The sequence below is a fragment of the Capra hircus genome, chromosome 4 (assembly GCF_001704415.2).
Source record: "Capra hircus breed San Clemente chromosome 4, ASM170441v1, whole genome shotgun sequence".
Taxonomy (NCBI): domain Eukaryota; kingdom Metazoa; phylum Chordata; class Mammalia; order Artiodactyla; family Bovidae; genus Capra; species Capra hircus.
In genome coordinates, this window is record NC_030811.1 from 110,839,897 (window position 1) to 110,845,896 (window position 6,000).

Genomic DNA, 6,000 nt, shown 5'->3' on the forward strand with positions numbered 1-6,000 from the left:
CACACGGGCTGCTCGTCCGACCGGAAGTGCCTTGCCTGGAATTACTGGGACTGCGGGGAGGTTCGGAGAAGGCAATGGTACCCCACTCTAGTACTCGCGCCTAGAAAATCCCATGGACAGAGGAGCCTGGTGGGCTGCAGTCCATGGGGTCGCTACTAGTCAGACACGACTGAGCGACTTCACTTTCACTTTTCACTTGCATGCATTGGAGAAGGAAATGGCAACCCACTCCAGTGTTCTTGCCTGGAGAATCCCAGGGACGGGGGAGCCTGGTCGGCTGCCGTCTTTGGGGTCGCACAGAGTCGGACACGACTGAAGCGACTTAGCAGCAGCAGCAGCAGCAGCAGCGGGGAGGTTCACGAGCTTTTCGGCGTTTTAGGCCTACGATTGGCTTATAAAACGCCTCGGTTCAGTTCAGTCGCTCAGTCGTGTCCTAAGTGAATCTAAATTCCAGATAAGCAACTAATACTAACGCCAATGTATCCTATGCAATGTTCGTTGTTTATCTGAATTCAAATTTAACTGGGCAGCCTGTATTTTTAATTTTCCAAGTCTGGCTCTGGTACTTAGGACCTCCTTACACTCTTTAAAATTATAATTTACACCCCCATATACGTTTGCTTATAGGGGACATTTGAGTATTAGGAGTTGAAACATACTTTAAACCCCTGGAGACCACGCATAGGTTCATTGGCCCTTGAGTGGCGGTGTCATCTTGAATCCCATAGCCTCTGAGCATTATGCTGGGGAGATAGTGCTGGTTGGGAGGCAGATTTGGCCCCGAGAACCTCCAGAAAGGGTCTTGGGAGCTCCCTGGACTGCACTTGGGAAGAGGTGACCTAAGACAAGGGCATCATGAGAATCCAGCCTTCTCAATTAATGCCGCTGGGCAGTACCAGCCCGGCCAGGGAAACGAGTCTCTACCCAGCCTCTCTCAGTGGAGTGGTGGTTGCCTGCCTCTCTTCGTGATCCTGGGTTTCCTACTCTTGAAGTTCTCTCACACGTCTTGATGAATAGGTTGGTGGAGGGTTGTGGGAAGAAGAAGAAAGCTGTATTGACTGCCTTATCAAATTGTGAAACTGCATTTAGGGCTTCTGCCGATTGTGGTTTAAGATATTATCTCTATTTCGCACTTAACTGATGATCAACAGAGGGACTGTGATTTGGCCCGGATGCCCCAGTGGACACTGGTCTTGGAAGCACATCTGGACAGGGCTCTGCCAAAGCCCTGCCTCCTGAGTTGTGGCTCTGGTCATCCTGGCTGTGAGTCTAGGGTTCCCCAATAGTGGCCACCTCATGCGAAGAGTTGACTCATTGGAAAAGACCCTGATGCTGGGAGGGATTGGGGGCAGGAGGAGAAGGGTCGACAGAGGATGAGATGGCTGGATGGCATCACTGACTCAATGGACATGAGTTTGAGTGAACTCTGGGAGTTGATGATGGACAGGGAGGCCTGGCGTGCTGCGATTCATGGGGTTGCGAAGAGTCGGACACAATGAGTGACTGAACTGAACTGAACAGTACCACAAAAAATTATGTTTCCGACTGTTATGGGGTATAACAGCAACTGTGAAAGTGGCTGAGGAGAACAGGTACACAGTGTGGTCTCACTGTAGAAGGATGCACTCTGAGAGAGGCATCTAGATATTAAATTCTATCCTTCCTAATATATCTCTCCTGCTAGTACACCTGTCTTCGCACCTCCTCCTGTGAGATTACTGCCTCTCACTCATGGAAAACTTTGGCCCCTGGCTCACCAGCTTCCTCTCCACCAGAGACACCGTCCTGGTTGGGGCCCACATCCACATGTATAACCATTCAGTATCCTCTTTTCTCCATTCCTCCTCATTCCAACATCTCCATCGCCTGTCCTTGTCAGCTCCCATAGCTCCTGGTTACACCCTCTACTCTTCTGAGATCATCAGAGAGAACCACAATTTTTTCCTTGTTTGTTTGTTTTTTTAATTTACAACCTTTTAAAATTAAGTATAATACACATACTGTAAAGTATCCAATGCATCTAAATACAGCTTATCACAAAGTCACCGCACTGGGCCAACCAAATCAAGAAATAGAACCTAAGCCCCTCACATGCTCTTTCTCCAGAGATCACCACTATACTGGTTTTTAACACTTTCGATTTTGTGGCTTCCCTTTGTCAGGAAGGTAAGGAAGGTCCCATCATGTTTTCATCATGAACGTGCAGAATTTTATCCAGCAGTTTTCTGTATGAGATGATCATCATGCTTTTCCTCCTTTTTAAAAAATCGCTTAGGTTTCCTCTGTCGGGTCTTTGCCGCTGCGCGTGGACTTTCTCTCGCTGTGGAGTGGAGGCTACCCTCCAGTGGTGCGTGGGCTCCTCTGCCCAGTGGCTGCTCTTGTCACAGAGCGCAGGCTCTAGAGTGCTCAGCCTTCATAGTTGCAGCATGCGGACTCAACAGTCGTGGCTCGTGGGCTCAGTGGTTGTGGTACATGGGCTTCATTGCCTGTGGGATCTTCCCAGGCCAGGTATCGAACCCATGTCATCGGTATTGGCAGGCAGATTTTTATCCACTGTACCACCAGGCAAGTCCCGCTTTTTCCTGTCTGTGAATAATGTGAATTCAGGTTTTTGAATGTTAAATTAATACTGCCACTGATGGAATGAATCCAGCTTGGCTGTGGTGTACTGTTCTTTTCACCATATCGCTGGATTACTTTACTAATATTTTAAGATTTTTGTATCTATGTTCATGAGTGAGATAGGCTTATAATTTTCCTTTCTTGTAATATCTTTGTCAGGCTTTGGCAGCAAGATCATGTCAGCCAAAGAAAGGACTTTGGATTTTATTCTCAGTGAGATGGGAAACCAAAGCTCTTCTATTAATATTTACTGATATGAAAAGATTTCTGATATAAATTTTCAGAGGGGAAAAGCAATTTATAGAACAGTGCATAGAACATGATCCCTGTATGTAAATTAAATATCTATGTACATGGTGTATACCTGTTTTAGTTATTCAGGCAAAAAATTGTTGCTAATGGATGCACAGAGGTGGTGAGACAGGCTTACACTCTTCTTTTTGCACCCTTTTTTTTCTTTTGTAACAGCTTTATTTAGCTATACGAAACAGTTCACTCTTTTATTTTAAAGTATACATTTCAGTGGGTTTTAATACATTCACAGATTTGTACAACTATCACCACTATCTAATTTTTGACCAATTTCATCACTCCAGATAGAAACTATCCATTAAGTAACCATTAAGTAGTCAAAGGGTTAAGTCAAATCTCCCCCAACCACTAATCTACTTTCTTTCTTTTCTTTTTTTTTTTTACTTTTTTTTCACTTTCTTTCTCTGTGAATTTGCCTGTTCTGGACATTTTGTGTAAATGGAATCATACAATACGTGGCCTTTTGTTTGCACCTCTTTATCATTTGAAATATTTCTTACCACGTTGTGTGTTACTTTTATCTTTAAAAAAGAGGGAAAAGTATCAGAAGGAAAAGAAATTGGTGGTTTCTTGGTCCTAAAAATCCTCTGCCAGCTGGAGGTGGTAGGTCACAGCAGACAGTATCTAGTCAAGGCCTGGCAAGCAGACCTCCTCTCAGCATCTCAGGCCCTTGTCTGTAAATTGGGGAGGGTAGCACCCACCCCAGGGCTGCAGCAAGATTTGATCAATTATCACGCCTGGCACATAGTTCTCAGTCAAAACATAGGGCTTGTCTTCCAAGCAGCAAAGCCATAGTGTCACAGAGCTCCTATGCAGATGTACTGGAGTGTTAACAGAATAGACCAGTGCGCTGCAAGGATAAATAGGACTATGTGATGGGCAGGGGGAGGGGGTGGAGTCAAGTTGGGAGGTGAGAGAAATGGGCGGGTGAGAAGGATTCCAGAAGACACTGCCAATGAAAGCTCTGACCCAGTCCTGCTCCCTCATGGGCGCCTCAGCAAGAGCCGGAGCCACTACTGGCCAGGCCGGGGCTCCCTGAGGCACCACGGGAGATCTCAGATTGACCGAAGGAGAGCGAGAGACCTAGCTTGGACGCAGGGGAAAGAGATGATTTGGTGCCTATGGGGATGTCTGAGAAAATTCTGCAGGTGGAGTGTGTCTGTGTGTATGTGTGTTTGTGACTGTGTGCAAGCTGTGAACACAAACATGAGTACCTCCCAACATCTTAACATTCACACTATGGGGAAGAAAGCTGAGCTCCCCGGGGGATTATCGTTGTCAAGTTGCAGTCTAATTTGCATGATTTAGGTGCTGCATGCTTCATTAATTAAAACTCTTTTTAAAAATGCATAAAATATATCCCAGGGCCTGTTTCAAATAGATGCTGTTCACCACATTTTGTATCTTGGTTCTGGCTTCCCTGGTGGCTGAGAGGTTAAAGTGTCTGCCTCCAATGTGGGAGACCCGGTTTCAATCCCTGGGTCGGGAAGATTCCCCTGGAGAAGGAAATGGCTACCCACTCCAGTATTCTTGCCTGGAGAATCCCATGGACAGAGGAGCCTGGCGGGCTACAGTCCACGGGGTCGCAAAGAGTTGGACACGACTGAGCAACTTCACTTCACTTCTGTTTGGAAGGCAGAGTTCTTTATCCAACCACACCCTTGTCCTGCATACCTCAAGGGCACACAGCCACTGAGTCTCCTTTACCTGCCTGTCAAATGAAGATAATGAGAGAGCACACCTCATGGGTTAGTGGGAGGATTCAGTGAGTTAGCACAAGTGAGGTGGTAACAACTTTTCAACCTGGTTACTGCTTGATTTAATGCCATGACTTAACGCCTGAGCTCCTGATGCTAACAAGACAGGAGGAGGCATTCTTTTGACCAGGCTGGTCAAATGCATACCCCTCCCCCCAACTACAGTCTTGGAAAAAGTGTAATTAACTCAAGTTGCCTATTAACATTGACAAACTAGAGAAAGAATGTGTGTGGACTGGGCAGGGTGAGACCTATGGAACTGCCAGAAGAGAGGGCCAGGGCAGGTATTCCTGCTGACCTTGTGAGACCTATGGAACTGCCAGAAGAGAGGGCCAGGGCAGGTATTCCTGCTGACCTTGTCTTCTATCCTCAGGAGGGGTGTGATGGCAGCCCTGTCTCCCTCTGCAGTCACACTTTCCGTGCAATAACCCAGAACTTTCTTTCTGTTTTGTGTGTGGGGCCCCATGGTTCCCACGCCAATGCCTCGGTTCAGGGTGTTTTCCTTACCTGAAATATGTGGCCTCTCAAGGCGTCATAAGGACCCTATCCATCTTCCCAGAATCAGCTCAGGCATCACTTTCTCCAGGAAACCTCATGCCTGGAGTCATAGCCCTCCCCCGCCCCACTAAGTAGCTGTTCCTTGCTGTGCCTTCTCCCTCCTTTAGGGTGCACCTTCGTACCTTATCTCCTCCGATACCAGGAGCATGTTGAGGAAAGGAAGTTTGCCATTTTCCTCTTTGTGTTTCTGCTGCTGCTGCTGCTAAGTTGCTTCAGTCGTGTGCGACTCTGTGCGACCCCGCAGACTACCTCCCCACATCTTGCACTGTTTGTTGTTGTTTAGTCACCAAATCATGTCCAGGGCTTTGCGAGCCCATGGACTGCAGCCCACCAGGCTCCTCTGTCCACGAGATTTCCCAGGCAAGAATACTGGAGTGGGTTGCCCATTTCCTCCTCCAGGGGGCCTTCCTGACCCAGAGATTGAACCCAAGTCTCCTGCATCGGCAGGCGGGTTCTTTACCACCGAGCCACCAGGGAAGCCTGCACTTGGTAGGTAGGCATCAATTCGCAGTCTAATGTGTGTGGATTAACATATCAGTCAGCCTTTTCTCAGCTGAATGAACAGCCTCGGTTCAGGGCAGTGCCTACGCCCGTTCCCCTCCTCACTGCCCCCACTCATCAGCTGACTTCTCTCACCAACCAGCCTGCATCGGTCCTCCCTGGCTCCTCCCTGGCCTGCAGCCTGAGCAGGCATCCCCCTGCACCACAGTGGGCACTCAAGTTGCCTATTAACGTCATCATCCACCATCCA